At 40.8% G+C, this 20,099-nt stretch overlaps 1 protein-coding gene across 1 annotated transcript in view; it reads right to left on the bottom strand.

Moving 5' to 3' along the window:
* Nucleotides 1-3,623, bottom strand: part of NCALD (neurocalcin delta) — a 104,915-nt gene extending 101,292 nt beyond the window's left edge. The window contains exon 1 of the mRNA XM_066578628.1: nt 3,475-3,623. The gene's annotated coding sequence lies outside the window, so the exon portion shown is untranslated. The remainder of the gene's footprint in view (nt 1-3,474) is intronic.
* Between the last annotated feature and the right edge of the window lie 16,476 nt (nt 3,624-20,099).

Genomic DNA, 20,099 nt, shown 5'->3' with positions numbered 1-20,099 from the left:
TTCCTGGTGTAAAACAGTCAATACTCATCACACCAAGGCTAAGAGAGTCTAGAAAAGCAAGATCAATAACCTATTCAATCTTTCTGGCCACATACTAATAAGGGATTGTAAATTAATCCTTTTGAAGCAGTAGTTAACTTGGCAAAATAATATTAAACCCTATGGGATTAAGAAACCCCAAAAAGCAAAAAATATCAGAAAACGTAAGTCTTATTTTTGGAAAAGTTTGGTGACAACCAATAAAGATGCCATCACAGCTCCCACCAGGTTCTTACCCCCCTCGGACTACTTCATGACTTGTATATTTATGTAGTGGCTCATCCACCACCTCAGTCACTGTATTCTTTCATTCACTATTATTTATAGCCATCATGAACATATCCCTTTCATAGGAAGCCAAGTAACAGCACGAATTTCACATAGGAGATGCCGGAGACTAGAAAAGCTGGGTTGTGGGGACTTTACAGGCATATTGATTCTCGACCTACTTCTACAGAAATTTGATCAGAAAGTACTGAATATTCAGAGTTCACACTCAAGAAAAGGTTAACTGGATGGGGGAATGCAATAGATAGATGGATAGATAGATAGATAGATAGATAGATAGATAGATAGATAGATAGATAGATAGATAGATAGATAGATAGATAGATAGATAGATAGATAGATAGATAGATATGAGATAGATAGATAGATAGATAGATAGATAGATAGATATGAGATAGATAGATATGAGATAGATAGATAGATAGATAGATATAGAGATAGATAGATAGATATGAGATAGATAGATATGAGATAGATAGATAGATAGATAGATAGATAGATAGATAGATAGTATATAGATAGATAGGGAATATGAGATAGATAGATAGATAATCATATATATATGAGATAGATAGATAGATAGATAGATAGAAAGATATGAGATATATAGATAAATAGATAGATAGATAGATAGCTATGAGATAGATAGATAGATAGAGAATATGAGATAGATAGATAGCTATGAGATAGATAGATAGATAGAGAATATGAGATAGATAGATAGATAGATAATCAGATATATATGAGATAGATAGATAGAAAGACATGAGATATATAAATAGATAGATAGATAGGAGATAGATATGAGATAGACAGATATTGCATAGATAGATATTACATAGATAGATAGATAGGTATGAGATAGATAGATAGATAGATAGATATTGCATAGATAGATAGATATTACATAGATAGATAGATAATCAGATATATATGAGATAGATAGATAGAAAGATATGAGATAGATAGATAGATAGATAGATATGAGATAGATAGGTATGAGATAGATAGACAGATATTGCATAGATAGATAGATATTACATAGATAGATAGATAGATATGAGATAGAAAGATAATCAGATAGATACAGATAATCGATTAGATACATAGAAACAGATAGAGATAATGGATAGATTGAAAAAAATATATACACAAGATGGATAGATAGATATGAGACAGATATATATATATATACATATATATATATATATATATATATATATATATATATATGATAGATATATATGAAATAGATATATAGAAACAAATAGCTAATAGATAGATATAGAGATCAATATGGCATATCCAGTCATCAATATCTAAGCTAGAACCCCCTTGCAGTAAACGTTAGAAGTGAATTTACTGCATATACATAAGCCCTAAATATCCATGGATGCATTTTTTTATTTACTGTTTCCAACATCCATAATGCATCGCTTCAGTGCTGTTATATTACACCGAACAAATGCATTTCTATTGAATTTAGGTATAGTATCACTGGATATGGGATGTAGCAGAGCTGAGTTTGTCATACATCCAAGTGTTATGTTTTCTATGGTGTTCATAAAATGGAGGGAAATCTGCTTCATTATCCTAATACAGTTAACATGATGCTAAAAATTACCCATCTATCTCTGCCATAGGCCGGGATTAGTATGCTTAGCATGGATAAATCCTATTCTCACAGTAAATCACATCTATGCTGAAAAAGGGAGTTACTGCATTTCATAAGCAAATATTAGATTGTAATATAATGTACATAAGGCAGTTCAGCCTGCAGTGGTGCCAAGCCTTGCCAGCTGGCACCGTCCTATCTACAAGCAGAAGTAAAGTTCCTGTGGTTAACATTTAGCTATATGTTTATTTTTCAGGCTCTATGTGACAAGCAACAGCTGAAATGCCACAGAAAGCCCTGTAACTGCTCCATGGTGCCAGTGACCAGGGCCAGGAGCGCTCTCTGCCCAACAGATTGCATTGTGTAACTATCACATTCCACCCACATTACAGGCGGCAAATACACTTTATTTTCATTTTCTTGCAAGCAAACAGAAATAATGTGCCAACCCAGATAATAGTCACTTGTAGAGTTGATCCTGAAGCAGACATTTCCTTTACTGCCCCGTGCTCTCTAATTTTATATCTAGGTGCAATATATTGGCATATGAATGCAAAGTAGTTCTGCCTGGATGCCATGTAATACTACATGAAATATACTGCTATACTGTACATGTAGAATAAAGCATTGTATTAGTGCACACAAAGTTCTGCTATATTATATAAGTGCCATATACATTTATTTGACACAACCTAGTACTATATAGGTGCAAAGCTTTGCTATATAAGTGCCATATACATTTATGTGGTACAACCTAGTGCTACATAGGTGCAAAGTAATAGTGACATATTGACACAAAACAGTGATAGATATAGATACATAAGAGATAGATTGATAGATTAGACAGATAGATGCTATATAGGTGCAATATATAGCAATATAGTATAATGTAGACAGCATTTAGTGCTATATGGTTGGTGCTAAAGGGGTACAAAATATACAGCAGCGTAATGTACATGCAATATATGATTATATAATAGTAGAGTGAAATGTAGACTATAATACAGGTTCCTTGAGTACAGATGCAATATTGATACAATGTAGCATTAGATGGTGCTATACAGGAGGAGATATTTTGCTACATTGTACTGAATATGCAACAATGTAGAAGCAACACATGTTGGTGGTTCTAAATTCTTTCAATACAGAGCGGTATATGTGCAGAATAGTAGAATATAGATGGACTTTAGTGCTATATGTGTTCGTACACACACAGCATGTCTCCATATTCATGGGCAGTAGTCTCAGTAATGCTACTAATAAATAGTATCACTACTATGCACAATCAAGTAGAGAAATACAACAGCCATATGCAAGAGTTTCCTTCCTGAGGGCTGCACTGAATGAGACTACTATAGTATGTCAGCACTGTAAATAGAACTATGCAAGAGCTATGTAGTCACTTCCTTCTGCCTTGTGTTGCAATCTGACAATCTACAGAAAGTGCACACAAATGTACTAAAAGTTGTGCTTGCTCTGTCCAATGGAGCAAAGAGAGACGTGCTAAAGAGGTATGGCGATCGCCTGCTTACCAGATGTAATGCTGATCAGATATTTAATAGTCCATTCTCCTGCAGACAATGAGAAGCCTCAGTAGTAGCAGCAGCAGACAGTTCCTCCTGCTCCACCATGCAGCACATTCACAAGCCTCTGGGCTGTGTGGCTTAATGTTCAGGCTCTGCCTCCAGTTGACGTCAAATTCACTGTCACATAAGCCAAGAGAGCACTGGTTGTCCTAGCAACTCCAGGGCTGCTCTAAAATGATTTCAATAGGGTCATCCTTCATACTGTGTGCACATTGCAATCATTACAGAACCTCATCTACATAGCAGATCCAGAGCTGCTCCCTCCCAGCCTGTCCTACACTTTCTAAGAATGTCAATATTTGTTGCTTTGTTGTTTTCTTTTAGGAGATACTATGTAGCAATTATTAGTTTGGAGGGAAAAGGGGGGGAGGGAGGGGCTGCAGAGAGTTTAATTCGCATGACGGGCATGGGGTGGGGGGTATATTGTGTCCAGTGTGCGGTATAACAATAGGGATCTGCTAGGCAACTGGTCAAGCTGAAGTGGAAAAAGCATCCAAAGAAAAGAACGTGGGAAGTAGTGGAATGTAGATGTACGGTGCAGTGCTACGATTGCACCGAACTTTGTAGGATAGGAGACAGTGTAGTGTACCTAGCTTACCCATAAGCCGTCATACAAATATAGGTAAGCAGTTTTTTTTCTGCTTACCCTTAAATGCACATTCATTTTCAATACACGATGAACAGCTGTAAGACACCTGTGGCAGTAATGATCCCAGGTGCAGCAATGGGAACAGACTTAAAAGACACTCAACTATGTTTCCCCTGTGTAGTCATTAGATCACACTAGGTAAAACATTTTTTTTTTTGTTCCTGGGAATTTACCGCAAATTTTGTGTTGCCTAGGTCACATGTAACTGGGAATGTGCTTTTATTGAGTCATAACTTTGGCTTTTCTACCAAGTGAGCTGAATTTTAGCTGGCTGTATATCGTATGCAATATATTGCTGCAGGTCTCACATGCAATAGTGGAAAACTGTAAACAAGTGTCATTGCATCTGTTTGTTTTTGCAAGTCTGGAGCTGCCTGGAAATATGAAGAATACTTTCTGTTGTTTGCAGGAGACAATCAGACATAGAAAGTATCTGCAGTGGTTTTCCCATGGCCTAGACAGGTGGCAAAAACAAACATTCATGCACTGTGCATAATGACACATTTATTTACAATGTGCCACAATTGGGTGCGATGTGTGCACTAATTTTCTGCATAGGATAAACAGCCAGCTAAAATATCTGTTCAGATGCTGCAAAACTTTATTGTTGACCCAATTAAAGCACATTACCAATTACATGTGACCTAGGCCACTCAAAAGTGACATTAAATTCCTGGGAAAAGAAAAGTTACCTAGTGTTATTTGTTTATGAATAAATGTTAGGGTGCATTCAGACGACCATATATTCGCTGGGTATTCACGCCGGCCGATATACGACATCTCTCTCTGCAGGGGGAGGAGGCTGGAAGAGCCGGGAGCAGTACTCTGAGCTCCCGCCCCCTCTCTGCCTCCTCTCCGCCCCTCTGCACTATTTGCAATGAGAGGAGGCGGAACGGGGGTGGGGCTAAGTTCTGGGAATTAGCTCCGCCCCACCTCTCCTCATTGAAAATAGTGCAGGAGGGTGGACAGGAGGCAGAGAGGGGGCGGGAGCTCAGAGCACTGCTCCTGGCTCTTCCTCCCTCCCTCCCCCTGCAGAGAGAGACGCCGTATATCGGCCGGCGTGAATACCTGGCCGTTATACGGTCATCTAAATGCACCCTTAATGTTACTTGACTTGAATTAGGTTTGCTTTGTCGTGCAACAAGAATAATGAAAAAAATCGCATGTTTTAGTACATAGAATCATAGAATGGTCATCGGGTGCAACCCCCTGCTCAGTGCAGGATTCACTTAATCATCCCAGACAGATGTCTGTCCAGCCTTTGTTTGAATACTTCCATTGAATGAGAACTCCCCACCTCCCGTGGTAACCTGTTCCACTCATTGATCACCCTCACTATCTAACATCTAATCTGTGTCTCCTCCCTTTCAGTTTCATCCCATTGTTTCTAGTCTTTCCTCGTGCAGATGAGAATAGAGCTGATCCCTCTGCACTGTGACAGCCCTTCATATATTTGTAGACAGCTATTAAGTCTCTTCTCAGCCTTCTTTTTTGCAAGCTAAACATTCCCAGATCCTTTAACCGTTCTTCATAGGACATGATTTGCAGACCGCTCACCATCTTGGTAACTCTTCTCTGAACTTGCTCTAGTTTGTCTATGTCTTTTTTATAGTGCGGTGCCCAGAACTGGACACAGTATTCCAGATGAGGTCTGACTAAGGAAGAGTAGAGGGGGATAATGACCTCACATGATCTAGACTCTATGCTTCTCTTAATACATCCCAGAATTGTGTTTGCCTTTTTGGCTGCTGCATCACATTGTTGACTTATGTTCAGTCTATGATTAGAGATGAGCGAGCGTACTCGGTTCGGGTGTTTTTGCACTCGAGCACCGCTTTTTCTGAGTAACTGACTACTCGGACGAAAAGATTCGGGGGGTGCCGGGGGTGAGCGGGGGGGGGGGGGTGTGGCAGAGGGGAGTGGGGGGGGGGGAGAGAGCTCCCCCTTGTTCCCCACTGCTACCCCCCGCTCCACCACGCCGCCCCCCCGAATCTTTTCGTCCGAGTAGTCAGTTACTCAAAAAAAGCAGTGCTCGAGTGCAAAAACACCCGAACCGAATACGCTTGCTCATCTCTATCTATGATCTATTAGTATACCCAAGTCTTTTTCACATGTGCTGCTGCTTAGCCCAATTCCTCCCATTCTGTATGTGCTTTTTTCATGTTTCTTGCCCAGATGTAGGACTTTGCATTTTTTCTTGTTAAATACCATTCTGTTAGTCGCTGCCCATTGTTGAAGCTTTTCTAGATCCTTTTGAATACTCTCTTTTCCCTAGTGTTAGATATCCCTTCTAGCTTTGTGTCGTCGGCAAATTTGATCAGTTTGCCATCTATTCCCTCCAGATCATTTATAAAAATGTTGACCAACACTGGGCCTCGGACAGAGCCTTGTGATTCCCCACTTGATACATTCTTCCACTTGGATGTGCAGCCAATTATGACCACTCTTTGAGTACGATCACTCAGCCAGTTGTGAATCCACCTAACAGTTGCCTCGTCAATACCATATTTGGTCATTTTTTCAACACGTATGGCATGAGATACTTTGTCAAATGCTTTACTAAAGTTAAGTTATACAAATAGGAATTTTTTGAATAAAATATTTTTCTGGTCACAAATCCAAAGTTTAATGCTTCTTATAGATTTTTGCTACAGTTTGTGACATAAGACATCCGGAACTAAGGGTTACAACCTGAAAATAAAAATATTGTTACATGGTGTTATCAGCAGATGCTGTTGATGTGCAGTATCAGTGGGGCCTGCCTTCAAAATTCTACTCAATATGGGCAAATTTCAATGAATCCCCCATGCAACACCCTTGAGGCCTATAAAAGGTGCTTTGAGATCGAGATGTGTTTCCGATGTGTGCAGCCAGGAGAAGAGAAGAAACTAGGGTCTGCCCAGTGTACAGACTCAGGAAAAGAAGGCTATGCCAGATAAAGACCAGCCCTGCAGATGGAAGGTATTCACTTCTCCGAAGTGATTCTAAGACCGCCTGATAAATCTCCCATTCCAGGCTTTGAGAGAGAAAGTAAGAAGTTTATCTAGTTGAATAAAGTTGTCTGTTCAATTGCACCAAGAAATGGAGTGGATTCCTCCTCTAGATACAAAAAAGCAAGACTGAGGCCTTGGAAAGCCCTGCACCCATCTGTTCGCTCAGAGATTTCTGGTAACAGTGAATACTCTGCCTGCTCCAATCATCACCCCTTGCCATGCACCAAAACCGGCGAGTAACACTCCTTTTCTTGAGTCTTCCCTTAGCTAAGAAGGACGAAAAACAGCCCTGCCACAACATCCATATGCTGGTACCCCTGATACACTGGGTAAATTTTGGGCCTTCTTCCTAAGTTTGTTCTGCAGCTCACTACTCTACTACGTGGCTGTCTGCCTTACTTGGACGTCTCCCACAATGCCTCTAGACTCCATGCAGTCTGCACTGTGTTTTATTATTGCTGTGTTCTATTTATTGTGGCACTCAGGAACCAGACTTGTATGTATAACCCATGGAACATGTGGGCAGCGTGACCTGGCATCTCTAATGTCCTTACATTGTCTCTGCCACTATTGTGTTCCTATGGTAAAATTCCAGCCCTACTTCATTACCTTACAATGCCATTGTTACTTATGTGTACCTATCAGTTACATTGTAACACGTACGAATAAAATGTATTACTGCAAGATATTCTGAGACGTTTTCCACAACTTTACATATGGAGGAAGAGGATTGGGGGTTGGGTAAAGTGACGGGGGGGGGGGGGGGTGACAATACCACCCATTGGTCATGTTGCTTTAACAATGAATGTGTGTATTATTTGTTCATATGAAACGAGAACTTTCTGGCCAGTCGTTGTCCAGCCGAACAATCCCTCACGATGGCTGATGACTGGCCGTCGTCCGCTGAAGGAGTGATTGGTCATATAGGATTTTTTTTCAGTTGCTCATTGGCTACAATTGTGAAGGACAGATGGGGAATTGGAGAAAAAAAACGGTTGGTTAAGGCGTGAAAAATAAGGCCATGTGAACAGATTGATAAAATTACATTAGCTATGTATTACGTATTAGCAAAACACAGACCAAATATGGAGCTATACGCTTGTCTGAAAGCGGCCATACTATGTATTCTACTGTCCATTCTCTCAATAAAACAAAAGGCAGAACCAGAGGTGTAACTTGAAGCTCGTGGTCCCCAACGCCTGTAACAGGGCCCCCAACTATAATGCTTTAGTCATAGTACTGGGCTCCCATTATGGAGGAGAGAGGCCTTATGGGCTCCCTAAGGCTCCTGGGCCCGGGTGCAACCGCATCCCCTGCATCCCCTATAGTTATGCCCCTGCCGCAGAACCCACCAAAATCAAATGATCCACCAACAGGAATACCGTGTGCATCGCCACTGAAGGTGAAAGAGTAAAAGAGAAATAAAATTATCATTGCAATGTGTTGTAATGGTCTGCTTGGTGGATGAAATGACTCGGAGAGGTGGAAGCAACATGATATGTGGATCGTGAACTCTGAGGTTGAGGGGCTTTATGGAAAGATTTAGCAAATACAAATATGATGAAAAAGACGGGCCGAGTTATAAGGAAGAACAATCGGTAGAGTTGTGAGGAATATAAGGCATATGAAAGGAAAGGCACACCTTTATTGGTTTTGAAGGTTATTGGTAATGGCTTCTGCTCTATACCGGAACACAGGAGGCAGCGATCAAATAGTAGATTGTTTGGGGGAAATAGATCAGCCTGACAGCTTTAATTTACAGGGGAACTCCAGCGAACGGGGCATTTCCTATTGTGATTATTAATGATGGAGCTCTCCAGACTCCTTAATGAGTAGAAGGGCCTCCTCCAGACATAGTCAGAACAAGTTGAAAGGAAACCAATAAGTAAAATAGTGGAAACATCTGAAATAAGAAATAATAAGGGCCTGGAATCGAAGCATGTAGTGCGTATATTGTGTTATTGTATAGATGTAATCTCCATAATCTTTTCATGTTGTGATCCTGAAGTATTGGCTATTTGGGCATCCTAGAGAGGGGCTCCTAGTTCTATGACCCAGAGCAGGCAGCCGCCAAGATCTTCTTTTGACTGACTCAGCATGATCATGAATTTCAAATAAGTGACTTGCCTTGGGAAGGCTTCGTTCTAAAAAGGGTATTAAAGTTATAAAAACCCTTTTAAGATCTGAAGAAAGATAGACATCAGTTATTTGTTGTGCAGTCGAAACCCCAGAAGCTGGAACTTTATTTGTACAGTACCAGTCAAAAGTTTGGACACATCTTTTTATCCAATGGTTGTTTTTTTAAAATCTTTTACATTGTAGAATCATATTGAGGACATATTGTAAAGTATGAAGGAACACATATGGAAAAAAGTAGTGAACAAAAAGTATTAACCCTTTGCAATCCAATTTCGGATTCAGCGTTTCCTAGGGGGCTATCTCTTTCCGCCATTATACAATGGTGCCATCTGCTGGCTAGAGCCAGTAGTGTGGTATCGGACATGCTGGAGAGGCCCCGGACAACAGAGCGGCCAGTAATCTACAGTAAGAATACCCTGCTGGATGTCTTCCGACATCGGAGCTGTACAGGCTTCAATCAGCTTCATGAGGTAGTCACCTGGAATGGCTTTTAATTAACAGGCATGCCTTATCTAGAGTTAGTTTGTGAAATTTCTTGCCTTCTTAAAGCAACCCTCTGGGCTTGAAGAAGCAAAGGTGGCGGAAACTGATGTAGACTGTGTATTAGTATGCATCAGTAGTCTAAGACACTACATGCTGATGTGTCTTACCAGCACTGGTCAAATGGGCAGCACTGGCTAATCAAAGCAGGTCTAGTGTTTTAGGCTAATGATGCATATTAGTGCACACTGTGCATACTGTAGTCAGAGAAGCTGGAGTGGCCATCTTTGTATTTTCACATCCGTAGGTTCGCATTAATGTGTTTGAGACCATCAGCTGTGTTGTACAGAGGTACAGTAGGGCTAGTACACAGCTCCATACAGTATTTGGTCCTATTCAACTACTGTTCTAATCCACATTATGGCAAGAACCACTCAACTAAGTGAAGACAAACAATAGTCCATCGTTACTTTAAGACATGAAGATCAGGGCATCTGCAAAATTTCAAGAATATTGAAGGCATCCTCAAGTATATTAATAAAAACCATCAAACAATATGATGAAACGGACTCTCATGAGGATCGCCCCAGGATAAGAAGACCAAGAGTTACCTCTGCTGCAGAGGATAAGGTTAAAGCTACCAGCTGCAAACAGCATCCCCTTATGTAGCCTACATAAATGCTTCACAGAAATTAAGTACCAGACACATTTCACCATCAACTGTTCAGAGCAGACTGCGAACATCAAGCCTTTATGGTCAAATCGCTACAAAGAAGCTAATACTAAGGAACAGGAACAAGAAGTAGAGAAATGGACATTAGACCAGTGGAAATATGTACTTTGGTCTGATGAGTCACAATTAGAGATGAGCGAGCACCCAAATGCTCGGGTCCTCGTTATTCGAGTCGAGCTTTTCATAAAATTCGAGAGCTCTACTCCAGTAAAGAACCCCATTGACTACTCACTGGCGTAACTATAGGGGATGCAGTTTCACCCGGGCCCAGGAGCCTAAGGGGGCCCATAAGGCCTCTCTTCTCCATATAGGGAGCCCAGTACTATGAATAAAGCATTATAGTTGGGGGCCCTGTTACAGATTTTGCGTTGGGGCCCAGAAGCTTCAAGTTACGCCTCTGGATTAAGAGGTTAAGAGAAGTTGGGGGGCCCCAAGATAAACCTTTGCACCCAGGCCCATGAGCCTTTAGATACGCCCCTGCATATACCATAGCACTTTCCAAACCTGATCTTCTCTGTGGAATTTCCAAATTCCTAACTCCATTTTTTGTGACACCCCAGAAAATACTAAAAGACTTCCACCTTGTTAGTCAGGAATTATGAGACCTAGGAGAGGATCTCACATGCCTCAACTAGCGAGTGACTGGGAGACATCAAATCATGCCTAAACCATGACACCCAATGGGCTAGTCTGTCTGTTGGCCAACAAAGGTTTGGATCCTTTTTTTTACATTTTTGTTTGGAATTTCCTTCACTCACCCCATTCTTGCTATCAATAGAACTGTAGTATCTTCAATGACCAAAGGTTCAGATCATGGCAAGCATCACTACCACACCTGCATTGTCCCATGTAGGAAAGCCTGACTATTAAGATACGAGAGCATACCCAAAAGGGCAGGAAACTTCTTCTGGGTAAGATGTTGTGGAAGATGACCTTCATCTCCAGTTACTTTTTTTCAACGAGTTGTTCAGTTTTTCGCCTGTTTTCAGATGGCTGATGCATACGAACAACGTGCAGAGTTAAACTTTGTTTCCTTTCCTACTGCTCAAAGCACTGGTAAAAAAAAAGGCCACATGGAACGATATCAGGAAATGTGGAGCGTGAAGAAACAATAAAAAAACAAGAAAATGGCATAGCACGGTGTGGATAAATGGGCGACTGGTTCTTCCATCATGACAACACACACAGTGCTGGGTAAGCAGTTCTTGACGAAAAACAGCACTGGAGCTGAACTCAACCTTCTCCAAAAATGTTGGCTGGCCTACTGCCTCAGAAAGGTTCCGCAGATATTCGCCTAGCAATGGAAGCCTGTACTAGTAATGCACACCACCAAAAGAAGATTCCTGTTTCTTTTGGGTACCCCCCTCTTGCGCCTACTAATCTGATCTGACCGTTTTCAAAACCCTCCGCAGACTTTTCTTTTATTCTTAGTGCATCTATGTAAAATATTTTTGTTAAACAACGTTCCAGTGAAGTCTGGTGTACAGGGTCGGTCACGGCAAATTTTCCTGGTACCATAATTTTATGAAAGCTGTCTAAAATAAAATTGTGTTGCCAATAGTAGCCAATCACAGCACAGCTTTCATTTTACTTCTTTCTTTTTACAGCTTTCATAACATTGCGGTGCTACTTTCCATTGCTCACCCTGTAGATGCTATGGTGATGATGAGTGAGTGTGAGTCATAGCATGTAGTTACATAATGCATACACCTGAGGGCAGTGTTGTTTTGATAACAAACCATACGACATCAGGCTGTCAAGATGTACAGTATGTATATTTATATTAGGCTGCTATTACACCTGCATTGGGGCCATCTCTCTGCTCCTTATTTTGAGGAGAAAAACTGAAATAAAACTGAAAAAATGTATTCATTTTTTCTCTCTATTGATTGCCATGGAGTTTCAAAAAAACAGAAAGGCTTCCGTTTGCTTCCATTTCCAAGAGGTTTCCATTTTTTTGGATGGAAAAATAATGAAGTTTGTAGTGTTATTTTCCATTTAAAAAAATGGAAACCTGTTGGAAATGGAAGCAAACGGAAGCCTTTCTGTTTCAATTTACGATTTTTTTGAAACTCTATTGAAATCAATGGGGAAAAAATGGATCACTTTTTTCTGTTTTTTATCAGTTTCTCTACTCCAAAATAGAGCAGAGAGACGGAAACCCCTAACTGACTCTACTGAGGTGTGAAAGCAGCCTTAGATCCTGGAGCACTGAGGCTTTGATCTCTATAGTGCCTGCTCACCTCCTCTTCCCATCTGTAAATTTATTACATTTGTTCCAACTACCGTGTTTCCCCGAAAATAAGACAGTGTCTTATATTAAAGGGGTTGTCTCGCGGCAGCAAGTGGGGTTATACACTTCTGTATGGCCATATTAATGCACTTTGTAATATACATCGTGCATTAAATATGAGCCATACAGAAGTTATTCACTTACCTGCTCCGTTGCTAGCGTCCCCGTTGCCATGGTTCCGTCTAACTTCGGTGTCTTCTTGCTTTTTTAGACGCGCTTGCGCAGATGCATCTTCTCCCTTCGGCTGGTCTTGGAAGCATCGGCGTTTTGGCTCCGCCCCCTTTTCGCGTCATCGCGTAGCTCCGCCCCCGTCATGTGCCGATTCCAGCCAATCAGGAGGCTGGAACCGGCACACGTCATGGGGCGGAGCTACGCGATGATGCGTACAAGGGGGCGGAGCCAAAACGCCGATGCTTCCAAGACCAGCCGAAGGGAGAAGATGCATCTGCGCAAGCGCGTCTAAAAAAGCAAGAAGACACCGAAGTTAGACGGAACCATGGCAACGGGGACGCTAGCAACGGAGCAGGTAAGTGAATAACTTCTGTATGGCTCATATTTAATGCACGATGTATATTACAAAGTGCATTAATATGGCCATACAGAAGTGTATAGACCCACTTGATTTCGCGAGACAACCCCTTTAATTTTTGTTCAAAAAGGTTTACCTTTTTTACATGTATAGCTGCCTGGACACTATTTAAATTGACTTTTTTAATTAACTGTTAGCAGGGCTTAATTTTGGAGTAGGGCTTATATTTCAAGCATCCTCAAAAAGCCTGAAAAATCATTTTGCATCCTCAAAAATTCTGGAAAATCGTGCTATGTCTTATTTTCAGGGTATGTGTTATTTTTGGGGAAACGGGGTATGTAGTTTTTGTGGGATTTTTCTGTACAACATGATTCAAAAGGGGTGGGACTCATGCAAACAACGCCCATGTTTCCTGGATGTTTTGTGGGTGTTCCGAGTGAATCTGGGGTGAGGTATAGAGAAAGCTGCATGAATGAACATATAAATGCTAGGTTGCATTCAGTTTTGGTCTAGGAAATACACAGCATTTTTGCAGACTGAGGGCTTCAACATATGAACATGTTTTTCTCCTGTTATGCGGCCGCGACAATCATCGCCGCATAACGGGATAAAACAATTGATTTCAATGGTTTTGTTTTTACTATCAGGATCGTCGACCTTTAATTTCATGATGCGAGAAAAAAGAGGACTTGCCCTATCTTTCCCGCACCTAGTTAATACTACGTGCAGGAGAGATAGGGCTGGTAACTCCCCCCCCCCCCTCTCTTTTTTAAAGCTCCCATAGACTTCTATGGCAGCTTTCTGCATAACACTGACAAAGATAGTCTTATCTTTTCTCGCCAAACTATGTCCATTAGAGGAGAGATCAGGAATAATGCTCGGCAACAGTCGTTGCACTTGGGTGTTCAATGGAAGGATTTGAACAGAGGCTGGCAGCAGGCAATGGTTTGTTGGGAACAGTTCAAACAATAGTCACTGGCAATCTGCCTTGCCCTTAGTCTGAGGCACGTCAGTGAGAGAGGGGTGTAGGAGAGTCAGATCTAGTCTGGATATGCTCTTTCTTTCCCTTCTGCTCATGGTCTTTAACCTCTTAAGGACCGAGCACAGTAAATTTACAGTGCTTGGTCCTGGGCTTTAATCCTGCCCAATTGTAAAACAATACAGCGCGGGATTAACCCTTTCCAATCCACTGTCTGATGTCTTCCTACATTCTGATTGAAGCTTGTACAGCTCCAATGTCAGACGATGTCCAACAAGGTATTTTTACCGTCTTCTGCCAGCCACTCCGCTGTCGGAGCCTCTCTGGCGCGCACACACTGGCTTTAGCCAGCAGATGGCACCGTTGTATAACAGCAAAAAGAGAAAGCCTTTTAGGAAACCCTGAATCCAAAATTGCTCCTATTCCTGCAATCAAGTAGGAGCAGGTCGGGATTTCTGGTGTAAGTCTGCCTCCCCCTTTACGGGCTACATAGAACTCAATGAGCACTACGTAGTGAAGAGAGAAAGCAAAAGAGTTACTTCCGCTATTCGACCTGTCGATCCCATGACCGCCAGGTGCCTCCTGCCAAGGTAGAGCTGCAGAGTCCTTGAAGACCCACAGCTCTGCCAGTGACTATTGTTACTACAGGGGGATGTTTTCCCCTGTAACTGGGGCTCCTATGGATGCCCCAGCTACAGTGGAAACGTGTGAAATAAAAAAAAATCTGTAAATGATCCCCAGAGGTCTTACATTGGGACATAGATGCTAAAAAAATAGTTACAGAAATAAGTAAAAAAAAAATACAGAATAAAAAAAACCAAAACCAATTATATATATATAATATAAAAGATGACCCAATGCCAAAAAAAGTCACCATATGCGCCCTGTAATCCGAGACAATACAAATTCTATGTCAAAATATCCAAACAAAACAAGAACCCATTCCTGTACTTTATTTTAGCGTAAAATGCTAATTAAAAAAAAAATCATTGTCAGCTTTTTACACCTAATAAAACTAAAAAGCAGAAAAAAGCCAGTAAAAAAAAAACTACAAAAAATAGCGTTATATGTCACGGGAAAAAAACCAGCAAAATTAAATTTGGTATCTGACGAAAAAAAAGTCGAGCAGTAGAACCCCCACATGGATAAAATCCCTAAAAAGTGTCTAGCCCTTTAGGACCAAAACACCCCGGTCCTTAAGGGGTTACTGATCAATATGGATGCTACCAGGAAAAACTCCCCTACAAGTATGTGCTCAACCCAACTCCACGAGACAGGACTCCCCTCCCCCCAGCCCTCAATCCTTATTCCCATCCCTTCCTCTTCATCGTTAAACCAGGCCATTATTGAATTAGCGGATTCTTGGATGAAGACATCAATATATAAGCTGAGAATTTGTATCATTCAGGACAACATTTATGGAATCATCATTTAACTAATTTGGTATATTGTTTGATTGTATTGCAATCACATTGTGTTGTACTTAGCGTGCACCTCTTTACTAAAAACTTCAAAAGTTAATAAAAATATAAAAAAATAATTAAATAAATAAATTAATAAAAAAAACAACAACAACAACTGCACCGCCTTCTATTGTTTCTTGGTCTCCTCCAGCTCCGCCCACTTAAAGTAACAGAATCTTTAACATCTATATATAAAATTGAATGTATGTCTGTATGCGTGCGTGTCTGTTTGTCCTTTATGCGCTACTACACTCATTCATCCGATCGCCATGAAACTTTGGGAAGTTGTTGAGTGCACTCCTGGGAAGATTATAGGCATAGTACAAATATTCTATGATAAATGGCGCGTGCGCGAGCGTCATCGACGGTTACGACCCCCCACGTAGATTGTTCGATTTCCATCATTGCCACTAATTCTCTCACTTCCCGATGTCGTAGAAACATGAAATTTGGCACGAGCATTGACTATGTCATAAATAGGAAAAGGTAATGGGTCCCAACTCGATTATTCAATTCTATGCGCAAAAGAATTAGCGTCCAAATTTTACGTACGGAATCTAATTTTCTCGCTTCCCAATGTCATAAAAACTCGAAATTTGGCACGAGCATTGATTATGTCATAAATAGGAAAAGTTAATAGGTCCCAACTCGATTATTCAATTTTAAGCGCAAAAGAATTAGCGTCCAAATTTTACGTACGGAATCTAATTCTCTCGCTTCCCAATGTCATAGAAACTTGAAATTTGGCACGAGCATTGATTATGTCATAAATAGGAAAAGCTAATGGGTCCAAACTCGATTATTCAATTCTATGCGCAAAAGAATTAGCGTCCAAATTTTACGTACGGAATCTAATTCTCTCGCTTCCCAATGTAATAGAAACTTGAAATTTGGCACGAGCATTGATTATGTCATAAATAGGGAAAGCTAATGGGTCCCAACTCAATCATTTAATTCTAGGCGCAAAAGAATTGGCATCCAAATTTTACGTACGGAATCTAATTTTCTCGCTTCCCAATGTCATAAAAACTCGAAATTTGGCACGAGCATTGGTTATGTCATAAATAGGAAAAGTTCATGGGTCCCAACTCGATTATTCAATTCTATGCGCAAAAGAATTAGCGTCCAAATTTTACGTACGGAATCGAATTCTCTCGCTTCCCAATGTAATAGAAACTTGAAATTTGGCATGAGCATTGATTATGTCATAAATAGGAAAAGTTAATATGTCCCAACTCGATTATGTAATTCTATGCGCAAAAGCATGCGGAATGTAATTTTCTCACTTTCCAATGTCATAGAAACGGGAAATTTGGCACGAGCATTGATTGTGTCATAATTAGGAAAAGTTAATAGGTCCCAACTTGATTATTCAATTCTATGCGCAAAAGAATTAGCGTCCAAATTTTACGTACGGAATCTAATTCTCTCTCTTCATAGTGTCATAGAAACTCGAAATTTGGCACAAGTATTGATTATGTCATAAATAGGAAAAGCTAATGGGTCCCAACTCCATTATTCAATTCTATGCGCAAAAGAATTAGCGTCCAAATTTTACGTACGGAATGTTATTTTCTCACTTTCCGGTGTCATAGAAACGGGAAATTTGGCACGAGCATTGATTATGTCATAAATAGGAAAAGTTAATGGGTCCCAACTCGATTATTCAATCCTAAGCGCAAAATTTGGCACGAGCATTGATTATGTCATAAATAGGATATTGAGAATGCTGAGGTAAAATAAAAGCTGTGCTGTGATTGGTTGCTATATATTATACCGCTGAGGTAAAATGAATGCTGCGCTGTGATTGGTTGCTATTTTTTATATTGCTGAGGCAGAATAAAATTTGTGCTGTGATTGGTTATTATTTCTCTTACTGCTGTCCTAACATGAAAGCTGCACTGTGATTGGTTGTTATATTTTATACTGCTGAGGTAACATATAAGCTGCACTGTGATTGGGTGTTATATATTATAAAGCTGAGGTAACATGTAAGCTGCGCTGCGATTGGTTGTTATATATTATACCACTGAGGTAACCTAAAAAAGCTGCGCTGTGATTGGTTGTTATCTAGATATATAAAAACGAATGTATGTATGTATGTCTGTCTTCGTAGCAACGTGCGACGGGTAAGCTAGTCTTTAATATTACTTAACTTTCCAACAATTAAACATTTGTGTATGCAATGCAATAAGAGTCTGTCCACCCCCTCCCCCACCCCACACTCACATTACTTCAGTAAAACTAAGTGGTCTTCCAGTAGAAAAGAAAAAACGTCTAACATTATATTCCATTGCTAGAATGAATTCATGCACTGTGTAGGAAAAGTGAAGTGATCCCCTGCATATATTATACAGTATACACACTCCCTTACGTGTTTGGACCCAGTGGATATTTCCCCATGGTTTGCTGTTATGGCAGAGGTAGCCTCTAATTATTCCTGAAAATACATTTGAAATGAAGGAACATTTTTGCAAGTGCTTTGTTTTCCTGTGTTTGTTCCGAAATTCCTTTGGAGACGTTGTGCATTGAAGAGAACAGTGCCCCGCGCACTCATTCCGAAGAACATTATCCTGCCGAACAATGAGACAAAGATCTTTTAGCTTTGGGAAAAAAAAGAGGTTAGACGTTTAAGAAAGGACTATTTCCGCTAAGGAGGAATGAAAGAGCTTAGGAAAATAAAAGGTGAAAAATGCTGGAGGGGAAAGTGTTTTAGCAGGCAAGGGCGAAGAATGTTAATACAAGGTAAGACATGAGCAATTTATTAAGCTCTACCAAATTTAATTATTTTGTTGCATTTCAAAATCTACAGAAAGTCCACATTTATTAAAAATGTCTGACAGAAGAACTGGCCTTCTTGCCTATAACAAAAAAAAAAAATCACAACACAGCTTTTATTGCGCTTCATGGTTACAGTTCTCGGTAGAGGCACAGTACGTTTGGAGGTTGCTAAGTACTCGTAAAGGTACAGCATGCTCGGTGGTTGTAGTTCAAATGACTCCTTATGCTTCCTGGTTGCAATACACTTTAAATGGTGTAGTGACGCTTGTTGGTTGCTGATCACACATGATGCCACAGAACACTTAAACAATGTAGAACGCAGTTTTAACAGTTTTTCATACGTAAAAATGTTCACACTTCACACATGAAAACTGTCACTTCAGTCTGGTCAATCTAAACCTCACAGAGACCGCGGGTCAATGTTATCTTCCCACTGTTCATTGTAACTTAACACAAGTCAAAGGCTATCCACCATATAACATGCACTATACAATGACTTGTCGCTCTACATACCGGTCTCTATTCCTAAGAGCCCTACTTAACGGGGTTTACAAGAATAACATAAATGGCTGCTTTCAGTGCAGCCAGTGAAAAATCTGTCCTAGGATGGGAGGTATTACATGCAGCCTACAAGGGTTTTAAACAGTGTAGCATTAGGCTCTGCCCCTTGCCTGTGACCACACCCATGTTTCCTCCCATTTGCATATGAATTCACCTGTCCTAGGACAGGTTTCCACAGGCTGCACCGACAGCAGCCAATTTATGCCATTCCTGAACAATCCCTTTAAATCAACTCCTACTACACTCCTGTCCAGTTCACTACACAACAGGACTGAACCACCCAGGCCACTTCACAGATCTCAGGGCTTTACGTTGGACCTAAATTTTCCTCAGGTTGGCGTCTAATACAGTCCTTCCCTGTCCTATCTATAGCTGAACCAACAAACTTTGGCTCCATGCAAGGTGACACCACTTATGGCCACCAACATACTCAACCTACACTGCTAAAGCACCAGTGTGCAGAGAGCCTCCAGCTGTCCCTTACTCCTACTAGACTATTCCAGCCACTCTACTGTAAAGGAGCAATGATTCCCACAGTCAGCTCACCATTGACATATACAGTAACTTCATTATAGTGTTATTTCATAAAGGATCTATTAAACGTAAAGTGGTTGTCCGGCTGCAATGAGCTTTTAAAATTCGATCCAAATGAGTTAAAACAGCAGTAGTCACCCTTCCTCAGCCGCGGCGATCCAGTGTTGCAGCCCCGAGGTCCTCCCGGTCTTTGTTGTGAGACAGACATAGAGACCTAGCGGTCACATGCCACTCTCCTGTCATCATGGCTCACAGCATTTGATATGGCAGGAGAACGGCATCTGACCGATGCATCCTCTGACTGACCGCAGTGGTCACATGGTGTCGATTCCACAACAAAGACTCAGAGGACCACCGGGCTACAGCACTGGATCGTCAGGGCTGAGGACCACTTTTAAAAGCTCATATTACAACGAGACAGCCCCTTTAAGTTTAAT

This window comes from Eleutherodactylus coqui, chromosome 9, assembly GCF_035609145.1.
Source record: "Eleutherodactylus coqui strain aEleCoq1 chromosome 9, aEleCoq1.hap1, whole genome shotgun sequence".
Taxonomy (NCBI): Eukaryota; Metazoa; Chordata; class Amphibia; order Anura; family Eleutherodactylidae; genus Eleutherodactylus; species Eleutherodactylus coqui.
Note: the sequence above shows the minus strand (reverse complement) of the source record. Positions and strands in the feature narration are given on the sequence as shown.